The sequence below is a fragment of the Mastigoproctus giganteus genome, chromosome 13 (genome assembly GCF_048544385.1).
Source record: "Mastigoproctus giganteus isolate SK-2022 chromosome 13, ASM4854438v1, whole genome shotgun sequence".
Classification (NCBI taxonomy): domain Eukaryota; kingdom Metazoa; phylum Arthropoda; class Arachnida; order Uropygi; family Thelyphonidae; genus Mastigoproctus; species Mastigoproctus giganteus.
The window spans coordinates 159409570-159434938 of NC_143587.1; the positions used below are offsets into that span (position 1 = coordinate 159409570).

Genomic DNA, 25369 nt, shown 5'->3' on the forward strand with positions numbered 1-25369 from the left:
CATCTGTCGTTGTGGAAGTTGATAGGTTAAATAAATTTAAGGAGGAACTGGACAGGCATTTGGAGGGAATGGTGTGATTTTTTTTTTTTTTGGCTGATGCTGCATACGCTCATACACTTTCTTTCTTGCATCACATGCCACTACTACACCACTACACCCAGGGTCCTGAGCTGGATATCACCATTCTTCTCTTTCTTGGTTATTTCCTGCTACTGCTGACTATCTTCCTCTCTCTTTCTCTCTCTCTTTCCTAGGATAACTCAGAAAATTTTTTTGGCTGGTGCAGCCTAAGCCTCAGGCTTCCTTGCACCATATAGCTAATAATAATAATAATAATAATAATAATAATGGCTGGAAATTAGAATTCTGACCTGGAAGCTAACCCCTTCCCCTCGTCACTAATGGCAAGGTTACACTAGTAGATTCATTCATCGGACTCTTCATATACAATTTGGGACACATTTCCTGATTCTCTACCATTTGAAGCGAAATAGAATCGTCCAATTACGCTTCTAATAAGTGAATGTAATATGTACATGCTTGCGTTACTTTAGACCGTTATTTTGAAGGTTTTAAGAGAAAGTGAAAACTAATCGGGTGATTTAATTTTACTTAATTTAGTGATTTCATTTCACATATTCTACAAATTTTATTATTTATTATTATTATTAATGTTATTTATTTATTTATTTTTATTGAGGAGACCTTTACGTCATTTACTCTTAAAATATGAAACTTCAGAGCGGCACTGCTTTGTAATGAAAACAATCTGACATGATAAATATGGCGAACCGTAGACGTTATGTGAACAGGTGACTGTGGATTTTTTTGTACTTTGTACAGCACCAGGTACGAGATAGTTGAAATTATTGATATCGCGTTGTTTTCGGATTGCCGTAATATTAAAAAATGATTAAATTGCATGTTGACAAGTTAAATATAAATAGAATTTGCACAGGGAATATCCCGAAGGCCTAGTTAGTACGGTGCCTTTGGAGAGTTTTGTACGACCCAGTTTCGTACTAATACCCACACTTCACAATAACAGCAATAAAAATATTATGGAAAGTATACACAGTCACTGAACTCTGATGGTAGGGCAGTTGCAATCAATTTTTATTGTGCTAGAAGCGAAACTATGCAGCGGCACGAAACTTTAATTATTGCAATTGTGGTATTCAGTAACCAAGAGATAATAACATACAAAATGATAATTATTATTATTATTATTATTAACTACATGGCGCAAGGAAGCCTGAGGCTTACGCTGCACCAGCAAAAAAAAAAAAAAAAAAAATTCCCCGAGTTGCCCTGAGAGAGAGAGAGAGAGAGAGTCAAAAGTAGAAGGGAATCACCATGAAAGAGAAGAATGATTATTATTATTAGCCATATGGTGCAAGGAAGCCTGAGGCTTATGCTGCACCAGCCAAAAAAAAAATTTCCGAATTACCCCGAGAGAGAGAGAGAGAGAGAGAGAGGGAGGGAAGGAAGGAAGGAAGGAATCACCAAGAAAAAGAATGATGATATCCAGCCCAGGACCATGGGTGTGCCAAGTCCATACTCACCAGATGTGAGCCCCTGGGGTATAGGTTCTGAAATGAGTAAATTTATTTTATCATTTTGTATAATTAATACTTGTATATTTAATTAAAAGTTATATCTCTCTTTAAAGGAAGGATCAAAGGATCAATGTTGTAACTGAGGCAATAAAAAGGTGGATAATGTCTTACTTGGACTGTTTTATCAAACCGTCGGTTAGCACTATTGCCATCTGTACCACCTCCATACATAACATGCTGAATTGCATTTTTCACTCTGTCAGTATCATTCTTAATGGGCTTATCCAAACATAATATAAATATACACTGCTGGATAGCTTCCACAGATTTTTTATTTAGAGGATCTTTGCACAACTTATTATATCCAGCTCAGGACCCTATTTTATTCAATATCCCCGGAGATTTATAAATAATGGCCCAAAAAATTTGCAAGTGCATCTTATTCACAAATTAATCTGAAACTTGATAGTTTTCTCTCTTGATAGTTTTTTTTACAAGTCTGGCAATTTTTAACAATTTTTATTAGCCTCATTGTTTTACCAACAATTTCTATGAACTTTACTGTTTTTATTCCCTAAAGTTCATAGAAATTGCACCTGAAATGCAGTGTTAGGCTGGTCATAGTATGATGCAGTGTTTTCTAATCTTTGGTACTTGACAATAAAAGAGTTTTTTTTTTTTTTTGCAGTAGGTAGGAATTCTATTAACAGTGATGGAAATACAATTATGCCTGTAACAACCTAAACGTGTACTGCCTATGTTCAATAAGAGCACATTACATATCATTGTATTTAAAAAATAGTTATTAATATATTTGCTTCCATGGTTAATATTTTTTGTGGTCCGTGGTTTCTAGTTCAAGTGTCAAACTGATCCATATCGAAAAAAATATTGGAACACTGGCCTAATAGATTTATTATCTTCATTTAATAAAACACAATGTGGAACATCGTGCTATATAAAAAGTTAGATTCCAGCTTTCGGAAATTAATATTCTTGTTTCTTAGCAACATACAATTCATGCAAGTACAAATATTGTTTTTTTTTTTTTTTTGACTAGCTGAAACCGATATGATTTATTCTCTCTCTCTCTCATTCATTGCTCTTCACTGCATATTCACTTTCTGAAACTTATTTAAGGTGTCATCTAATCAGTGCTTTATCCATATATAATAAAATAGTTACCTCTTTATGGATGGAAGTAGCAGACTTCATTATCTCCATGACAGTATAGTAGTTTCACCACTTATCACTCATTTGGTGAGGTCTGGTTTTGAATTCCATGAGGGACTCGAGGAAAGTTTAAAAGCCTATTTGCTCAAAAATCTAGTTGCCCTATTTCAGGTGGAGAGAGGGAGAGCACTGTTTCCCTCATTATTTATTCTAGATTTTTCAGCCTGTGCAATGTGCAAATCAGCCCAAGAACTTGCAGTTATGCAAGCATGGTACCCAATTAGTAATGTGTTATTAAAAAAAAAAAATACAGTAATATACATAATAGTAAAATTTCTATACATTATAGATAGTTACTGGGGAAATATGTGTTGGCTTAGTACCTTACCTGAAATATTGAGAGAACTTTGTGCCAGATCATATGATTACATAAAACCTTAGTAATTCGGACTAATTTAGATGGTATTAATATGCAAATATGTTAAATGGAAATTACATGAAACCCTTTGTATTCAAAATACAAATTGAATACCTTAGGGTTTAAGTCAGTCAGAATATGAATAATACAATTTTTAAAAATAATGGACTTTAATAAACTACTGTGTTAAAGGCTAATAATTATAAATTTAATTGGATATAGACAGCCCCTCCAAAATTGTATTTTTTGAAGCAATTGGAAATTTCTTTGAGTAAAGATTCTTTTGTATTGCCATTTTATTATTATTATTAGCCGTATGGTGCAAGGAAGCCTGAGGCTTAAAATGCATTAAAATTTATTATTATTATTAGCCGTATGGTGCAAGGAAGCCTGAGGCTTAAAATCACCAAGAAAGAGAAGAATGATGATATCCAACTCAGGACCCTAGGTGTGCCAAGGGGCTCACCAGATGTGAGCCCCTGGGGCAAATATAATATCATTCTTAATTTCCAATAAAGCATAAAAATATTTTTCAAATTCCTTGACAAAATTAGCAAATAAGGTAATGAAGGCAACATAGTTTTTTATATCATTTAACTTTTTCTTCATTTTCCATTTCACCTAAACATTTTCTCATTGAAATATTGCTATTTCTTCATCACCATATATCAAAATGCACCTTCATCTTCTACCGATGTGCTTACATTGCCAAAATTAATTAATTAATGCTGCTGTTGTGCAACATGTTTATATTTTATTTGATGTTATGCAACAGTTAACAGGCTTCATATTTTATTCTCATCTAAATCAGTAAGAATTTTTATTGCCGTATATTGTTCTATGCTATATTTCATTCCAACTTGCAGCTTGTATGTTATAATTTTTAATATCAGCCACAGTCTTTTCTACTCTCGTGACCTATACACTCTCAGAATTATTAAAAAACTGAGTGAGTGCTCAGCAGCTGTTTCATGTGATGCAAACATTTATTGTATATAACTCTGATACATAGATATAAGGGTTGTGTTATTTGGGAAGTAAGAAAAGGTATTTGATAATTTCAAAAGTCTGTGTGAACTTTCATCAGAGGTATGTGATGGTGCATTATCTAAAAATTAAAGTGCCTTAATGTTTTTTGCATTTCATTTTTCATTTTGAATGATTTCGGTTTCACAATTTGTAAAAGATGTAATCTGAAAAATTATTCAAAACTCTATAATTAAATTCTTGTTTAGGAAAAATTTCCATTCTGTATTAATAAGCATAGTCCAGCTTGGTTATAGCATCATATCGAGAGGGGAATTACAGTATTCTTGATATTATAAACATCAATCCCAATGTTCTGTGTTTTTATCAACAAGTCAGTGGCATACCATCATCAGCTTGCACCTTGCTGGATTTTATTGCATCTTGTTTCTTTATTAGCATGTGCAGTCTCATTTCTTCCCCCCACGAGTTGAGTACTGGTGCAGCTGTCACCTGTACCATAGGATGGTACACCACTGCAATGAGGTTTGATTGGGAAGAAAAGTTTAGCCTTAGTAGAGGCATGTGATATAAGAAAGAAATCTTATATAGCATCATCCAAAAAAAAAAAATTTCCCATTTCACCCATCCATTCACTCCAAATGCTTGTCAAGTTCTGCTTTGAACTTATTTAAGTTTTTGATCTCCACTAAAACAGATGGAAATTTGCTCCAACTATCAACCACCAGCTGGCTAAAGGCAAATTTCTGCTCATCTATTCTACAATTGTCTTTCCTCAGTTTCAATTTATGTCCCTTCAGGTGAGTAATCTGAGCAAGAGGAAGAATCCCATCAGCATTGAGCTTGCTCAAACCATTCAAGGCTTTATACACCTCAGTTAGATCACCTATCAGGTGCCGAGTCTGTAGATGCTGGGGGTTACTGCTACCCATATACAGTATTTTACATTTGTCAATGTTAAACTTCAGTTGCCACCTCTTAACTCATCTGCTCGATTTTCTAGATCCTGTTGCAGTAGTATACTATCATTACTGTATATATATATATTACAGTTGGCAGGTCATTAGCAAACCTGCCAGCCTTCGTATCATCTGCAAACTTAGACATTAACCCTGATGTACCTTCATCAGGCACCTCCGTAGCCAGGTGGGCAGGAGCAGCAGTGCATAGCACACGCTTCTTGATTTGACCGGGGTTCGGTTGGTTTTCACCAACAGTTCTCCTTCAGCATTCTTTAGGTCTAATTTACTTCTATCCTTTTTCCATGTGCTAAACATTAAGCTAAATACTCGCCCACTCATTGCATTTGAGTGAAGCAAAGCAAAAACAAAATTAATATTTTTTTCTCTGTATTACATACTTTGTGTGCACTAAAAGTTTTTTATCCAAATATCTGTGGTATTTTTGAGGTATTTTGTCTCAATATTTTTATGGAATGATTTCAACAGAACATATTCTTCATACAGCAAATCGATATTGAGAATTTTAAATAAAAAAGAGTTTGTTGCCTGAGCCTGAAAACATTACAATGAAATAAAAAAAAGAAGTCAATTAGAATGTAAAAGGTTACAAAGTAAGCATAATATAAATATTCTATAACCCTCTTTGTAAATAGGATAGAATGTCGTTTTTTGAGTCTTTAATTAAGGATGCATTTCAATAACAACTATCGTCAGTTAATTCTTTCTTCCTAAATAATCATCTAAACAGGGTGTTTTATGATTTCTGCTTTTTTCAAATACCCCATTTCAAATTTTAAAGAATGGGTATCTTGGAAATTTATTATAATTCCTAAAAAAAAGGGGTATTATACACCGAAATAGGGTACGTCTGGCAACCCAACTGTAACGTTGTATATGTGTTATTCACTGAGGAATGCTGAAGTGAAATGAATTTCCACAGTTCATCCTCTTCTTCAGATTTCGAAGAAGATTTAGAAAATGCATGTGCTTTTCTTATAGCCGAGAAAACAAAAGAGTACGCAATGGATACATGACATAAACTGGAAGAGAACAGAAAAAGGTGAATTCCATCATTTACTGCAGGACTTAGAAGATGAAAATCGTTTCAAGATGTACTTACGGATGAATAAAGAAGAATTTAATTTCCTATATAATCTAATTAAGGATGACATTCGAGGACAAAATACGCAATTTCGAAATTCAGTCAGTGCTAAGGAAAGATTAGTTGTATGTTTAAGGAAAGTTGAAATACTGCAAGTTTAATTTTGAATAAGGATTTATTCTGTCAAAATACCAAACAAAAATTTTTAATGAAATTTAATTACAACAAAAAACTACTTCTCAACCCTAAAAATTGAACTTGTAAGAAATTGTTATGAGTAGTTGTGCAAATTGAAATAATTGACTTGTTCATCCTCTAAATTTGTTAATTGTAATACTGTTGGTCTATTTTTTCCTTTGATCATTTTTGAGCATCTCTGTGTGGTGACTATGCCGAGTAGCTGGTCGAAGTGGAGGGTGCCTTGGAATACGCACAGGAGCAATGTCCTTGATGTTGTTTGTTTCCGGATATTCTTACTTGTGCTCTCAAAACAGCATTATTTACTTATAATTTAATTTTCTATTAGCATTTCCTTCATTTTCCTCTTGTCACGTGGTCATGGCTAATGAAATTTCTGTTTGAACAGAAAAATCTGAGCTTCTGACAATGTCATTTGGCCTTGAAGCTCAACATGTTATTTTGTGAATACAGCCAATGACAACAGTGCGTCTCCGAGCAATAAACTAATTGGTAAATATAGTTCCCCCAACATTTGATGTTAAACATGTATATAAGTGAAGTCTCGTGAAGCGATAGTAGTGTGTTTCCGCCCTTAAAGGTCTGTAATTATTCGCGTCACACTTTGATCCCTCTTTGTGAATTGGGTAACATTTGCACATTTCCGGTCCACGGACCTCCCATCAATCCAAGGAAGTTTTCATATTTATAGTTAAGGGTTTGCTTACTTTCTTTCCTGCTTCCTCTAATGTAACTGGGTTGATCCCATCCACCCCAGGTGCCTTTTTTATGTTCAATTTCATCATTTTTCTCCTCCACTTTACTCTCAGTTATTACAAAATCCTTTAGCTCCCTGCTAGAATTTGAAAAACTTCTGGCCTTCCTCTCCCTGATTATCTCCTTATGTAGATGAAAAATACTTATCAACAAGCGAACCATTGATATCAAGTGAACTAATCTGATTCATGTAATACTAGTAGACTAGTAAAAGGACTAGTAGCTTCCAAGCTTACTTCCTTGGATGCTTCCCATTTAGAATTTGCTGTTGAACAGTTGATCCCATTGTATAGAATTTAAAAACTGTCTGAGATCACTGTAGTCACCTTTACGAAAACAAAATCCCTTCCCTTTACCATTGATGGTAGTTACATCTTTAAGTAAATCCCACGTCAGCACACTGTGGTCACTGCCACCTAGTGGTTTCTTTATCTGCAGATTCTTAATGCACAGAGAATCACTGCTAGTAATCAGATCAAGAGTATTACTTCCTCTAGTTGCCTCTCAAACATGCTGTTATAGAAAACAATCATCCAATAAATCCACAAAAGCCTTGCTAGTGTGCGAGAAAATTACTATAGCAAATAACTATAGCAATTACTATAGCAAATTACTGTTCAAAATACAACACCAACTGACACCGATTTAACATTCTGAAACATATATTGCTGTTCACACAGGTATTTTCATAATTCTGAAATAATGTTCTAACCTAGGTAAAGTGGCATAATTTCTATGGAGTTTTTTTTAAGTGATGCTATTAGTATTGGCAAATGATTCGGGGAAACATCTCACAGCTTTTAACATAAAAAAAAACCCTGCCTGATCTGTACATCCCCTCTGACAATTTCTGTAATCCTTCCTTAAGTTTATTGAAATTGCCCATCTTCCACGACACCAGATGGAAGTTTGGTTTAACAATCAACTATTTGACTGAAAGCAAATTCCGACACATCTATCTTTCAACCCTTCTTCAATTTAAATTGTTTCCTTATGTGTGTTCTCTGAGAAAGGGAAATATTGTAATCAGCATTGTTTACTCAATCCATTTAAAGATTTACACAACTTCAATTAGGTCTCCTTCAGTGGCATGTTATCCTTTAGGCAAAAAAGACATCTGCCTAGTGGTCCTGATCAGATGCGGGATCCCCAAAAATTCATAATTAGATTTTGTGTACAAATCTAGATTCGAAATAGATTCAAAGTCTTATTATGAATGCTGCACTCACTTCGGGATTAGCATTAGCATTAGCATTAGTAGAGGCATTTGATGCAAGAAAGCAAGCTTATGCAGCATCAGTCAAAAAAAAAAAAAAACCCACTTCCACTTCACCCCTCTGTTCGTTCAAAATACCTGTCCAGCTGAGCCTTAAACTTATTTAGGCTATCAACCTCCACCACAAGGGATGGAAGTCTGTTCCACCAACCAACCACCTGCTGGCTAAAGGCAAATTTCCGCACGTCTATCCTACATCTGTCTTTCCTCAATTTGAATTTATGCCCTCTCAGGTGATTTTTCTGAGCTAGAGGAAGAATCCCATCAGCATTGAGCATGCTTTAACCATTCAAGGCTTTATACACCTCTATCAGATCACCTCGCTGGTGCCTAGTCTCCAGACACTGTAATTTGCAAAACTTAAGCCTTTCTTCGTAAGAGCACCCCTTTGTTCCATTCACTAATCTTGTTGCCCTTCTCTGTACTCGTTTCAGCAGCTCTACATCCTTCTTGAAATGAGGCCTCCAGACCTGTATACAGTACTCTAGGTGTGGCCTGACCATTGCCTTATACAATGGAATAATCACCTCCTTATCCCTGCTGGAAAAATTCCTGTATATCATTGACAATACTCCATGAGCTACTCTTGCAGCCCGTCTGCACTGTCAGAGAACTTCATATCTGCCTGCACAACCACCCCCAAGTCCCTTTCATTCTCTACCACTGTCAGTGTAGTACCACAGAGTTGATACGTTGCTCTGGGGTTGCTGTTTCCCATGTGTAGTACTTTACATTTGTCAATGTTAAACTTCATTTGCCACCTCTCAGCCCATCTGCTCAACCTTTCCAGATCCTGTTGCAGCAGCATAGTGTCAGTAGTGTCCTTGACAACCCTGCCAACCTTTGTATCGTCTGCAAACTTGGACATTAAGCTTGATATACCATCATCAATATCATTTATAAATACAGAAAACAATAATGGACCCAACACTGAGCCCTGAGGGACTCCACTAATAACATTAGTCCACGATGAGCAGTGTCCATTGATTACCACTCTCTGTCTTCTCCCCCTCAACCACCCCTTTATCCATAGCAGCAATTTGCCTCCAATGTCACACTGCTCCAATTTGTGTAGCAGTCTTCCATGTGCAACAGTATCAAAAGCCTTTCTAAGATCCAAGTATATAATATCAAAGTTATTCCCTGCATCCAGTTCTTTTGTGACTGCATCATAGTATCCAATCAAGTTGGTCAGGCAAGACTTCCCCTTAACAAAACCATGCTGTGTCTGAGCTATAACTGAAGTCTTGTCTAAATGATCCTGCAGTGCTTCTTTAACCAGTGCCTCCATTAATTTTCCTGGAACAGAAGTTAAGCTCAAGGTTAAGATCAAAGTTAAGATCAAAGGCTGACACAAGTATAATTACTTGTGTCAGCCTTTGATCCTCCTTTGTGAATTGGGGTCACATTTGCACATTTCCAGTCTCTGGGTACCTCCCCTGAGTCCAAGGAAGCTCTCATAATTATGGCTAAGGGTTTGCTTACTTCCTTTGCTGCCTCCTTTAATATAACTGGATAGATCCCATCCACCCCGGGTGCCTTTCTTGTGTTTATCTTCAACAGTTTCTCCTCCACTTTACTCCCAGTTATTTCAAGATTCTGTAGCTTACTGTTAGAGTTGAATACACCTCTGGCATTCCCCTTGCTGAATAATTCCTCATGTGTGAATGTCGATGCAAAATATTCATTTAGTTTGTTAGCTACCTGAGCAGGATCATCAACAGTTGACCCATCAATATCAAGTGGACCAATCTGATTCATCCCCTTCCTTCTAGAGTTTACATAAGTAAAGAACGCTTTGCTGTTTTTCTTTGCATCCCTTGCCAAGGATTTCTCGTAATCTGCCTTCGCCTGCCTAACCTCCTTTGTAACTTGGTTGCATATCAACTTGTATCTATCATAGGCTTCTGTGTCATGTGTTAATTTGTAAGTATCCCATGCATTTTTCTTCTCTGCCATATGCCTCATTAGTTCATCTGACATCCATTTTGGCCTAAACCTTGAACAATATTTCTTAGTTGGTATGTAAAGCCTAGTAGCTTCCAAGATAAGTTCTTTGAATGCTTCTCATTTTGAATTTGCTGTTGGTAACATCATCAGTTGGTCCCACTGTATAGAATTTAAATACTGTCTGAGTCCATCGTAGTCGCCTTTACGGAAGCAATAACCCTTCCCTTTACCCCTAATGGTAGTTACCTCTTTGAGTAAATCCCACTTCAGCACACTGTGATCACTGCCACCTACTGGTTCGTTTATCTGCAGATTCTTAATGCATGAAGAATCACTGCTGATAATCAAATCAAGAGTATTACTCCCTCTAGTTGCCTCCCGAACATGCTGATGTAGAAAACAATCATCCAATAAATCCACAAAAGCCCTGCTAGTGTGTGAGTAACCAGCCCCCAAATTCCAGTCAATATCTGGGAAATTAAAATCTCCCATTATAAGACTCTCTGATTTACTGGCCCACTCTATTTCCCTGTACAGTTCCTTATTATACTCATCAGAGTCATTAGGCCTATAGCACACTCCTACTCTCAATTTTGATCTCCCAATGCTTATGTCACACCAAACTGACTCAACACTGCACTGCACTGTCCAGCGATGTCGACTGGCTTCACTTCCTTGGTTTTTATGTGTTTCTATGTGTGAGGTTTTTCTATGTGTGAGTTGTTATGTGTGAGGGGATGGTACCACTACTTCAAAGAATGGCTGTGGCTGAGTGCAAATTCCTGATGCATCTCATGACTGAGAAGCTGAATGCTCTTGAGCTGTTCTACTGGATTAATTTTAGCTGCCTTCCAGGAACTCTGGGAGGGCAAAATCTGCTGGCATTTGAGCCATTCAGAACTGATAATCTAAAATTCAAATACTTCAATAGAACTGCAAGATTGCTCAGTGAATCGAATGTTCATATTCTATCTGAAGATATTACCATTAGCAGGGCATATGATGCAAGAATGCAAGCTTATATAGCATCAACCAAAAAAAAAACACCCTTCCCATTTCACCCAACCATTTACTCCAAACATTTGTCTAATTCTGCCTTTAACATATATAAGTTGCTGGCTTCCACTATGACAGGAAGTTTGTTCCAACTATCAACCGCCCGCTAATTTCTGCACATCTATTCTATAATTGTCTTTCATCAATTTGAATTTATGCCCCCTCAGGTGAGTAATCTGAACAAGAGGAAGAATCCCATTAGCATTGAGCTTGTTGAATCCATTCAACGCATTATATACACCTCAATTATCAATATCAAAAGAGAAATAAAAAGATTCTGTAATCAAAATCTAAAAAGTAATCCCTAAATCATATCCTGGTCTAAAGATATGTCTTTGAAATCAAAATGTAGGTATCCAATGTGGATTTCCTTCTTGAATGTAAAAAAATAATAATAAATAATTCAATAAATTAACAAAAAAAATAACAATAACAAAATATGCCAATTCATAGTTAACTATAAATTATGATCAAATAATAAAATTAAAGACAAATGTTTTGTTAAAAATACGCTTATCATCGAGTCATTGCCTAAATGCAAATCTCTTCTTGTAATATATTAATTTCTGTTGTATATGCTGTATTATATTCCATTTATTTATTGATATATATATATATATATATATATATATATATATAATCTGTAAGGCTCAGGCTGTTTTGGAGTAAAAAAAAAAAATCACTGCTTCAAAAACTCATTGCTGTTTTCTACTAAGTGATTTTTATTGGAAACTGAATTTTCTACCTGCCAAGGTCAATGAACTTTACTTGAAGGTTAATTCTGAAAATGAAGTTTTTTTCCAAAAACAGTTTTACCAATTTTTATTAAATTTTATATTTAGTTCTTATGTCATATAATTTCTTTGTTTTGTTGTCAAAATAAAATATAATTGAAAATGTTTATTATTAGTTTTTTCTTTAGATGGGGCCCTCTAATTCTATTTTGCCTTGGGCCCCATGAAGGTATGACGTGCCACTGGTCTCCTTGTAGGTGCTTAATTTTCAGCTGCTGCAATTTGTAGAACTGCAGTCTATTTTTGGTAAAAGTACCTTTTTTTGTCCATGACTGGTATTATTGCTCTTCTCTATACCCATTCAACCAGTGTTGAAAGCAGTGTTTTCACCAGGGGGAAAGAACATAAACTTTGAGGGCGGTACATGTCATGTAGTATATGTGTATATTTGTTATTATTATTTAATATATACACTGAAAGGACAGACTTCATGTAATACCTGGTTCCTGGGCAATGTGACATTGTCATCACACTTTGTCATCACTGTCATCAGGGGGGTACATGTCATGTAGTATATGTGTATATTTGTTATTATTATTTAATATATACACTGAAAGAACAGACTTCATGCAATATCTGGTTCCTGGGCAATGCGACATTGTCATCACACTCTCGCTACTGGACGAACCCACCACTTGGCATGTATATAGGTACATTGCATCACTGTATTCACGTAGACGGTAATTCGATGTAGTATGGATAAACATCACGAGATAACCGGCTTTGAAAGAGGGATGCATGGGTCGCTCTATCGTGGAGGTGGTATAAAAATTGCACCATCCCAGTTCGACAGTATCAAGAGTGCATCGGGAATACTCCGTTTCCGGAATAACCTCTCATCATGGACAGCACTTTGGGTGGAGAAAGGTGTTGGATAAATGCGGCCTTCGATGTCTCTCTCGCATTGTTTCAGCCAACTGGAGAGTGACAGTGGCATAAATTACCGGCGACTTCAATGAGGGAGGTGCCAGAAATGTCTCCACCCAGACCAGCAGGCGACCATTAGCTACAGTAGGTTATGGGAGCCACTGACCCACCAGATTCCCGTTGCTAACACCATGACACTGGATTCTACACCTCAACAGGGTGGAAGAACATCGGCACTGGACCGATGTTCTTCCACTGATGTTGATTTGAGATGGGTCTCCTGGTCAGATGAGTCCCGTTTCCAGTTATTTCGAGCGGCTGGGAGGGTGCTGTTGTTGTTGTTGTTTTTGGTTTTTAGGAGCATTAGCAACTAAAGCCATATTGCTCCGGGGATATGCGGTGGGCATTCCCTGACCTTTCTGCATCCTCCGTATTTGGTGGCCATCTGCTCGAAGCCCGGTCTAATCAAGAAGCGTGTGCTACACACTGCTGCTCCTGCCCACCTGGCTATGGAGGTGCTTCCGGGAGGGTGCGTATCTGGTGGAAATTGCATGAAGCTATGCACCTGTCATGTCAACGAGGAACTGTTCACACAGGTGGGCGGTCAGTAATTGTCTGGGATATGTTCAACTGGCACACATTGGGACCTCTGGTACATCTAGACGCATCTCTGAATGGTCTGGATTTGTCCATCCTTTTAGACCATCTGCATCCCTTCATGGTTATCATGTACCCACAGGGCAAGGGACTCTTCCAGCAGGACGGTGTGTCTCTTCCCACAGAGCCGTGGTGACTACAACATGGGTCGAAGAGCATTCCGCAGATTTTATCACCATGGAATGGTCTTCCCATTCACCGGATGTGAACCCCGTGGAGCATCTTTGGGATGCTGTGGAAAGGCCGGTTCAAGCTTTGGATCCTCCACCCAGGAATGTGACGGAATTTTGGGCAGCGGTGCAGCAAGCATGAATGGAAATACTTGTGGAACGCTTTTGTGAATTAGTGGACTCAATGCCTCAGCATTTGACTGCCCTTATCTGGGCGAAAGGTGAGCCTACCCGTTACTTGGTAGGTATCTCACGATTTCTCTCCATTCACTGTACAATGTATGTGTGCAGATAAAGGAACCTGAAAGTGAAAATGCCGACACTTGAAATAGTGGCTTTTAGTTACAGTTTGTGCAGCCAGAAAATTTACCATTTAATTATTTTGAAAATTTCGTGTCTTTTGAATTTTACCAATTTATTTTTGCGCGTACCACGTAACGAGTACCACACTTAGTTGTGTTTTATAATCACAACATTGGCCATGCTGATAATATAGCCTCTAAAGAGTTCAGTAAGAAGAAAATTTCAATTAATTTTAAACAAAAAAATGTGGCGAGGTTTTTGAACGAATATTAAAATAAAAATTGCAATTTTTTGCTGGGGGGAATTTTATTCCACCAGGGTGAAACTCACTCCCTTGTCACCCCCCTGGATTGAACATTGCATTCAACATATATCAAAATGAGGCTTCCAGACCTGTATGCTGCATTCAAGATGGAACTAACTGTTGCCTTATACAACAGAATTTCATCATTATCCATGATGGCAAAATTTTTGTATATTATTGAGAGAATCCCATGAGTTGCTTTTAATAGATTATTATTGTTATTATTATTAGCCATGTGGTGCAAGGAAGCCTGTGGCTTATGCTGCAACACCTAAAAAAATTCCCGAGTTACCCTGAGAGAGAGAGAGAGAGAGAGAGTGAGTGAGTCAGTAAGAAAGGAATCACCAAGAAAGAGAAGAATGATGATATCCAGCCCAGCTCAGGACCCTGGGTGTGCCAAGCCCATACTCACCAGATGTGAGCCCTTGGGGTTGTCTATACTTCTTAGAGAACTTAACGTTGGACTGTACAACTACATCTGGGTTAATACTAATAGGTCTATTTTATTGTCTTATGCCTTGACTGTGGTACACCCAATTGATATGTTGTTGGATTACCGCTTCCCATATGCATTGCCATACGTTTACCAGTATTAAACCTCAGTTGCCAGTTCTGAACCTATCTAATTTTTCTGTCTTGTTGTTGTAGTATATCTTGATTCTCGTCATTAATGACCCTGCCAACCATTGTATCATCTGCAAACTTAGATATTAAGGTTCGTGTTCCTTCATCAGTATCATTAATAAGTAGTAAAACTGGTGAAGGGCTTAGCATTAAACTCTGAGGTAATCTGCTAATGGCATTAGTGTTAGTAGTGGCATGTGATGCAAGAAACCAAGCTTATACAGCATCAGGTAAAAAAAAAAAAAAACTTTCCCACATCACCTGTCCAGCTCTTAATAATTTGTATAATTCTTCCTTAAATTTATTCCAATTATCAACTCCCACAATACCAGATGAAAGTTTGTTCCATAAATCACTTGAGTGGTTGATTGTTAGAATAAACTTCTTTTTAAAGTGGTGAAAGCAAATTTTCACACATATCCTGCAACTATGCTTCCTCAATTTAAATTTATGCCTCATCATGTGTATTTTGTGTAGAAGAATTCCATCATTATTTTGTTTACTCAATCCATTCAAAGCCTTAAACATCTCAATCAGATCTCCTCACAGGTGCCTAGTGTTTCCAGATGCTGTAATTTGCAGAACTGAAGCCTTTCATGGTTAGAGTACACTTTTGTTCTCTTCGTTAATCTTTGCCCTTCTCTGCACTGCACTCAATCCAACAGATCACACATCCTTCTTAAAGTGAGGCTTCAAGAGCTGTATTCAAGATGTAGCATTGATCATTGCTTTTTACAACTGGATAATCACATGTTTATCCCTGCTGGAAAAATTCTTGTATATTGTTAACAAAACATCATGAGCTAGCCTAGCAGGCTGTTTGCACTGTTCAGAGAACTTTATCTGATTGTACAATTACCACTAGGTTTTTTTTTGTTCTTTGTCACCCTCAGTGTGTTACCACATAGATTGGCCAGACAAGATTCCCCCTTAACTAATCAATGGTGTGACTGCTTTCTAACTGTATTTTTGTCTAGATGGTTCTGTATTACTGCTTCAATCAGTGATACCATTATTTTCCCCTTCAACAGAAGTTAAACTTACAGGTCTGCAATTGCTTCACTGTTTGATCTGCCATTAGTGAATTAGGGATATATTTGCATATCTCCAGTCCATAGGGGCTTCCCTTGAATCGAAGGATGCTCTCATAATTATGGCTAAAGGTTTGCGGATCTCTTTTGCAGCCTCTCTTAATATAATTGGATAGATCGTAATTATGGCTAAAGGTTTGCTGATCTCTTTTGCAGCCTCTCTTAATATAATTGGATAGATCATATTTTCCCAGGTATTTTCCCAGGCGCCTTATTTTCATTTAGCTTTAACAGTTGCCCTTCTTCTTTCCTCTCAATTATCACAGAAACATTTAACTTATAATTTTATGTACTATTGGCATTCCCATCACTAAAATATTCCTCACATACAAATGTAGATGATTTATCATATCCAAACAGATTGCTGGCAAACTGAATAACTACCGAGTTTGTCAGCAATCTAAGCAGGATCATCAATCATACCATTAACTCCAGGGGCTCACATCTGGTGAGTATGGGCCTGGCACACCCAGGGTCCTGAGCTGGATATCATCATTCTTCTCTTTCTTGGTGATTCCCTTCTACTTCTTGCTCGCTCGCTCTCTCTCTCTCTCTCTCTCTCTCTCTCTCTCTGGATAACTCAGAAATTTTTTTTGGCTGGTGTAGCATAAGCCTCTGGCTTCCTTGCACCATATGGCTAATAATAAAAAAAATATATCTAGTAGACTAAGGCGATTCATACAGGGGCTGCTCATTAACCTGCTGGTGTTTACATAAGTAAACTTGCTATTGTTTACATAAGTAAACACTAGTGAGTTAACGAGCAACTCCTTCTACCACTCAACCATTCTTTTATCCACATATTTTTAAAAATTTTATTTATTGTGCTAGGCGGTGCCTGGCAAATTCGTATAACGCCACCATATATTTGCAATACCATATACATAGTATTACAGACACAGTTAACAATATTGTACAGAGAATGAAATATATCCATTCAAAAGTAGGTAAAATGTTCAGTCTATCTGCTCAAGAACCCTCCAAAAAGAAATGCATAATCCAAGTTGTGCACAGTACAAGGAACTCTGTAATCTTATTGAAATCATCTAGGTGCCTCCGTAGCCAGGTGGGAAGGAGAAGCAGTGCATAGCTCACACTTCTTGATTAGACCGGGGTTCGAGCCCGTCACCACCAAATACAGAGGATGCGGAAAGGTCAGGGAATGACCACCGCATATTCCTGGAGCAATATGGTCTTAGTTGCTAATGCTCTTAAAAACCAAATAACAAATAACTGAAATCATCTGATGTACTTATAGTCTGAGGCACAATGAGTCTGCCACTGCACAAGGAACTGCACATTACTACTGAACCATATGAAATGTATGTTTTGAGAAAAGCAATGGATATTCCACCTTAAGTCATGCAGCACAAGGAACTCCATTTGCTAAAATTGTAATGCCTAGAGTAAGCAAGTGCAGTAAGAAATCACCAGTGAAACTGTACTAATAATGATGTGTGATTGCCTTGCTGAGTGATCACTGCATCATATTGAGTTGCAATAGATGATCCTTATCTGAGACTAACAGAGGTGAATTGCCTGTACATGTTGGTTAGCCTGTACATGTTGGTTAGTAGAGCAATTGTCTGTGCATGAAGATTGATGCAGTGCATAACAAAAAAGTGTAATGCAAAAAAACTGAAACTGACGGTTCCTTTTTACATTGCGCAGAGAACATCATCTTTTTCTCTAAAACAATTTGAGCATCATTATGTACACAGTAAGCTCCCACTTATAATTAGAATGGCATGCCTACCCTATCAAAATCCATTCTAATGATCAGCCAACCTGATTGTTCTCCAGTCAGCCACAGGATCTCATTATACAATGCAACAGTTAATTTCCTTGCTCCTCTATTTGTAACAAGATTAACCACCGTTGAAATACCTGAATGACAAAGTACTGGAAGGATTTGAAATAAATCTGCCTCTGTTCCTCCCAGAAGTTTTCACATTTAGGATTCAATGCAAGTAGATTCAGTGACTGTGTTATTAATTCCTTCCTAAGATTGAGTACTCATAATAGTCATATATGTCCCCAAGTTTCATCTTTCCCACAAATGTAAGCAAAACGGTCCACAATACCTAACTTAGGTAACCATGCAAAAAATGATCCATGTCCTGTCAAGAAGAAGGTGGTGTGTAACTTTGGACTGAACCATCTGAATCAAGATTTACCATTAATATGTACATGTGGAAGGAATTTATTTGTAATGCAACTCTTATTACTATCATTTCATCTCTCCTGCCAACCTCTCTCTCCTGCCTTGACGAACCAAGAGAGCCTAGGTACGGTTTTTCACACTAGTCTTCTTTGTATGTGCCAGCATAATCAGTTTCAATTGATAGATGCCCGTATGGTACTCCACGCCTTAAGTGAAAACACATTGACTTGAAAACTAAATGTAGATTTAGTGGCTGCCGTCCAGTCATGACCTGCAATACTTCATTCAAAACAGTTCTGCAGACTGCACTTAGCTTCAATAACATTGCATGCTGTATTGCAAACAGCTTCCTAACATTTGCCTTTTATAATCCACAGGCTTAGCTATACATGTACATTGTAACTAACATTTGGCAAGAAGATGCAGTCATAGAACAAACTCAGTGGTTTGCTTTCTTTTATTCCCTTGTTATCCATGCAGTCATTCTAACAAATTTCCAGATCTTATCTGCTATATAAGTAATATGGGACAAGAGGTGTAGCTGCCTATCAATTGGGATCCCTAAGCATTTTTTCATTTTCACAGACTAGAGATGAGCTCACATAAAGAAATCACTGGGTTCCTAGTTGCTGACAGGGGGCCCTTTCAATAACAGTTTTCCTTTTTGTTGTCAACAGTCTCAGTCCATGCAGTTTGCACTATTGATGTAGTTCTGACAGAATCAAGTTGAATATTCTTCCAGTTGCTCTCGTGAATTAACTTTCACTAACAGAACCAGGTCATCAGCATTAGCTACCATCTAGACATAATTATAGTTTCGTTTCAGCCATTCATTGAGCACCGGGCTCCACAGAAGTGCCCCAAAGGGGCAACCTCTTACTACATTCTTTGTAATTGTCGTACAGGAAGACTTGACACAGTTCTGTTTGTGAAATAGTCCTTTATGTCAGAATATATGTGTACATTTTGCTTGTCACAACAAATAACATGCTGTTCCAATCGATTGTGGCAAACACCATGTCGAAATTGATGAAAATGTCCAAATTATATTTAGTTGTGCACTGTTGTACACAATTGACTAGCTGCTATAATGCATCATCCGTTCCTCTACCTGCAGTGAAACTGTATTGATCGTCAGATAAAATGTACCTACACCTTCCTAACTTCTTCTTGTCTGGGTATTCCTCACTGTCTACCTTTAAGTTAGAATTATCTAAGAGATGATCGAGAATAAGCTGTGCACTTTCTTCCCAAGAACTTGAAGTTTGACCATTAACCTGAATAGAAGAGGTTACATTTCCAGCAGGTTCCTTCAACTTGTTATTACAAATCTTATAAACTATACCCTAGGGGTATAGTTTATTATTACCATGGGATTTCACCAGTTCTTTCCAAGCTTTATGTTTTTCCCTCACAATCATACGTGTATATTTTCTACGCACATGCTGTTAGTCATTCTAACAACATGTGCTTTTTTTTCTTTACACAGATGTGTCAATTCTGACATCCACCACTTTACTGGGGCAAGTTTATCCTGACAACATCTCAGAGAAGCTGCAGAGGCATCAATAAAGCAATTCTGCAACGGTCATATAGCATTGCATCACGCCGTAGAATTTAACTGGTTCACTGTTGTCTCACCAACTTTATACTGAAGTTGCTCATCGAAGCTGGTCCAATTTTCCGATCATATTGAGAACCATCTTAGCAGGCCTTGCACATAACCAGTACGACAGATAGCTTGCTTATCAGTCTGAAACCTAATTAATTGATGGTCACTGGATAGCCACTCAACTAACTAATTATTGATAAGATGTGATCCCTGCCTGGTGGATAATGTGATATCAATGTTAGATTCCCCATTTACACTTCAAAAGTACTGTGTTCTTAGTGCTGATTATGCACAAACAAATTATGTGTCATATTTTCAAGTAAGTGTTCCATGTTACTAGTTAGTCTGCTGAACCACAAGGTATTTTTAGAATTGTCTCCCGCTAAGTGATGCAACAAGTCATCGAAGTAATTTAGATATGGTTCAATTTCTGCCACATGTTTGAAATAAAATCACACTAGTTAAAATTTGATGCTATTTGGGTCAATTGATATGCATATAGCATGTGAAATTCAGAAGGGATGTTAGCATTAGCATTAGTAGAGGCATTTGATGCAAGAAAGCAAGCTTATGCAGCATCAGCCAAAAAAAAAAAAATAAAAATAAATAAATAAATAAAAAATAACCACTTCCACTTCACCCCTCTGTTCGTTCGAAATACCTGTCCAGCTGAGCCTTAAACTTATTAGAAGATGTAGAAGAGTAACAGTAATATTGTCGTTAAAGATAAGAATAACAACATGCAGATTATGGGCTTGATTGGAAGCAATCTGAGGAGAGGAGTATCCCATAATCCAACCATCTGCTTCATATGATTCTTGGATACATGCAAGATCATTCTGTGCATGTTTGCATGCAGTCCGGAATTCATCTGCTACTCTTGGTCATTGACCATTTAATTGGACTGTATTTAAAGAATGTTTATAGCAACTTATCCCTTCATTATGTTCTGTAGGTTCTGATGCGTATTACAGAAATTGACTGTACTGTGTGACTTGCAATTTGCACATACCTCAGTATGTATGACCTCTCCTAGCACAGTGACTGCAGATTGGCTCATGGGACCTACAAGTTTTTGAGGTGTGTCCATAATTGATAAGATGTGATCCCTGCATAGCAGATAATGTGATATCAATGATAGATTCCCCATAAGACTGGCAGTTGTAACAGATTGTCACAAGACAAAATGAATTCAGTCTGTCTGCCATCATCCCAAAAAAAAAATGCAACCTTGACCCATAAGATATTTGTAAATATAGCCTGATACTTCCATTATTCACCTGAAATGCACCAAGACCTCACTGTTCATTTCCGTCTGTGTCAGATTCTTGTAACTGAGATTTTGGTCATGTAACTAATTCATCACATCACATCAACGATCAAACGAGACACCCATCTTATTCTTTCATTCTTTTTTATGCAATCAGTATCCTCCTCATGACAATTCTTTTTTCTGTTATTTGTCAAACTTTTCTAATTCTAACCGATTTCAATATTCCTTACCAGTGGCATCATGCATTTCCTTATTACTCTTTAGTTGAGAATCCTCATTTGCTCTAATTACAATGGTATGACTCTCTGCAGTATATGCCTTCGTGCTCATTTTCCCTAACTATATTTGTCTCCACCTCCCTTGCTATATCACTGTATAAAGTAGTACATGTACATAAACCAATTTGCCCACATCCAACATTTGCTGCCATTTTCTGTAAATCAGTTATCTGTTCTTGATAGGTTGCGACCATTTTTTTCCAGGCCAGACACACTCTCTCTCCTTTAAACCTTCATTCTGTGCTCCCAGTTCTGTTGCCCCATTTTTTAGAGTACCCCACCTAAATAAAATTTTGCCAATCATACTTTTGCTTATTCCAATATTCTCATTAAACAGAAGTGCCTGTATATGGTTTTGGAGCATTTCTGTTAACTCTGCAACTGAGCTTAGAAATACATGACCCTGAATTTTTAGATGGGCATTCCCTCACTTCTTCAGCATCTGATTTTGAGATTACTTCAGCCAGCTCAAAACCTAGGTCAAATGCAACATTTTCATCTTCAGCTGTATGCTCTTCATTAGGCAGAGGGGAAAGTAATCTCCACAGTCCACTCAGTCCATCCAGATCACCATTAGTTATCGAGCTCTGCTCACTGCTCATTAAAGCCAATTCTAAATCCACAACAGCTTTCTCCTTCCAATTGAAACAATCTTCTTCGGGCCATACTCCTGGTATTTCTAATTGCACCTGGAGATCGATTGTTGACAGAATTTGGACTGCAATTCTCATCTATTTTATACAGCCCAAATTCTCCAAAGTTTTGCTGTCTTTCAGGTGTCTAGTCCAAATTCCAGCCTCATTTTGAGTTTTATCATAGCTTGACAGAGGGCTGTCTTCAAGGGCAACCCTAGAAACCTCTCTACATTTATAATCTAACTTCTATTTTGCCTTTCTTTTCTTTGGCCCTTCCCCTTTCTTTGCCACTGCTACCACAGTCTCACCAATGAGGTTTCCTTTAGATTCCACACCTGCTCAATGAATGGGACATACTCTCCATTAGGAAATTATTTTGCTCATAGCTTTCAGCCGATATAAGTTATTGATCAAGATGTGTGTGGTACCCCAAATCTAAAATAAATATATACTAAATTAGTTTTGAAAGCTGAAGTATCTCATTGCAGTGACGCTAGAATCTTTTTTCCTCTTCTGTACGCCGACCGGGCTAGCCGAGTGGGTAAAGTACCTGCCCGGCAACCCAAAGGTCGCGGGTTCGATTCCCGCCTCGGGCTTGGATCAAAGTACTGCAAAAACCTTGGGAGGTGCAATATGGCCACAGAAGCCGATGCGCCAACAACTACCAAATCAAAAAAAAAAAAAAAAACCTCTTCTGTACTGTTTTTCAAACTAATCAATTATGGTCTTCACTAATTCTAAACAAAAAAAAAAAAAAAGTAAAATTAGTGGAGACCATACTTGATTTAGTTTGAAAAATGGTATACAAGGCAAAAATGTATATAGAAAATCCACTGCAAACACATCTGTATCAATCTTAAACTTCCATATAAAATCTGACAGGCCCTTGGTTTGAAGAAACTCAAATTTGAAATACCAATGCACAAAGATTAACTGTCAGCTCCCGATGCAATAGCATAGGCAGCCATTCTTTCTGTAAGCAGTTAGAGAATATTCTAACTTCCAAAATATATTTTCACTTCTAGTATCTATATAATTACCAGACTTGTGACAAAATTATATGCTCAGATAGAGCTTCACTTCCTGAATACAATTCTGTTATACTGCATTATTATTCATAAAATTACCATTTAAATTAGAGTTCGCATGACTTTCACTTATAACGTCAATTGTTGGAACATTGTAACTTACCTATATTGCTGCACTGCTCCAATTTGTACAGCCACCTTTCATGTCGAATATGGCATTGGTTCAGAGCACTAGAGTTTAAGGGTGAGATATCATAAATTGAAAGAGCAACAGGAAAAAATCATTTCAGTCAACAAGAACCTAGTGAGCAGTCCAAGAAAAGGAATTCTGTATAGGCAATTAGTTGAATTTTTAACAGTTGGAAAAAAAAAAAAAAAAACCTTAAAGAAAAATAGATCTGCTGCCTAATTGTTTGGTTTGACATTTTTGAGCCAAGTAGCCGGATGGTCAGGTGCGGGAGTGCAGTAGCACATGCTCTTTGAACAGACTGGGGTTCAATCCCCTGAACTGCTAAATATGGTTGATCTGCCAACCCGCACTGGACCAGAGTGGCAAATTATCGTCCATTCCCCCTCAACATAAATTGTTGAGGAGGCTTCCATCCTGCAGTGGGTAAATAACGGCTGCAGTTTACCTTTTTTCATTTAACCATCACAAGCCCTCTAATAGGTTATATATTTTTTGTTTTAGCTAAGAAATTTTATTTCTAGTAAGGCTATAAATAATTTAACACTCTACGAACATAATTATATAGCATAATACATAAACATACATAATACATAAACCTAATAGCATAATATGTATTATTGCATTTAAGTTATCTGTCATTTAGTAGTTTTCTCAAATTAAATTGAGTTTAAATGGAAATTATGCCTCAGAGAAGAGCAGCAAAGCAATGGGCTGAACATAGTAGGAGTGCTGTGTTTTCCTATGAATATGACCTTAGGGTATATGCTAATTGAGTGATGGTTGCAGACCTAACTGGAATGGGACTTCATATAGCCAAGGGGGATGTCTATGTGTGTTCAGTGCAAAGTGTGTGAAGAAATTAGACATGAACTCAGTATTCTAATGGGTGTTTATGAGAACTTGAAGAACAGGGTGGATGGATGGCCTTAAAGGAACTAAAATGGGAGCCCCATCAAGATCTCAGCTGGCCAACTCAGTGCCAGAGCTTACACTTGTGCATCAGGCAACACAGTAGCAATTCCCAAAGCAGAATATTCTGATCCCATATGAGGTATTATTTATTTTATATGTAAACCCCAAACACGAGAGGTATTAGAACCTATAGTACTTAGTACTGTGCTTGGGTTGGAGGGTGAGAAGACGAAAGAATATATTTGTTGACTTGAACTTCTGTAGACTGTAATTTTCAGGAAATACGTATGAATGAAGGTTGTTCCAGAAAACGGCAGTTGAATGAATAAACAAGGATGATGAAAAGTTGGTTCTGTGAGTTTGAAGTTGGATAGTAAATGGATGTTGGCTGGTGGTGGCACTTGTTCGGACTGTTTTGAAAGAGAGAGCGGGAATTATAGAAGCCAATTCAGAAGAACAGTCCCCGTGGAAATATCTGTAGAAGAGGCGTGTTGTTTGTTTTTTAGGAGCATTAGCAACTAAGGCCATATTGCTCCGGGATATGTGGTGGTCATTCCCTGACCTTTCCGCATTCTCCATATTTGGTGGTGACGGGCTCGAACCCCTGTCTAATCAAGAAGCGTGTGCTATGCACTGCTGCTCCTTCCCACCTGGCTACAGAGTCGCCGTAGAAGAGGCATGCAGCAGAAACAGTATGTCTATGAGAAAGCGAGTGGAGAGACTCTGTTAGAGATGAATCATTAATTAACCTAACTGCCCTCTTCTGAATGGAATGAAGAAGCCTGAGAAAGGTTTTGGGGGCACCACCCCAGATATGGAAACAATATTCCATGGTAGGGCGGATTTGCAATTTGTACAGAGTGAACAGCTGTTTGGAAGAAAAGTAACACCGAGAGCGAAAGAGAAAACCAAGTTTTTTAGATGCAGAGGAAGCAATATTTGTAATGTGCTTGTGCCAAGAGAGATTAGAAGTCAGGTTAATTCCCAAAAGAGATATATCATTATGCCTAGAAATTGGAGTGTCAGCAAA

At 37.4% G+C, this 25369-nt stretch overlaps 1 protein-coding gene across 3 annotated transcripts in view; it reads left to right on the top strand.

Annotated features, from left to right (window-relative positions):
* The first annotated feature begins 776 nt into the window (after nt 1-776).
* Nucleotides 777-25369, top strand: part of LOC150076551 (ubiquitin-protein ligase E3B) — a 711739-nt gene continuing 687146 nt past the window's right edge. For all 3 annotated transcript variants that reach the window (XM_090387665.1, XM_090387666.1, XM_090387667.1), the window contains exon 1: nt 777-849. The gene's annotated coding sequence lies outside the window, so the exon portion shown is untranslated. The remainder of the gene's footprint in view (nt 850-25369) is intronic.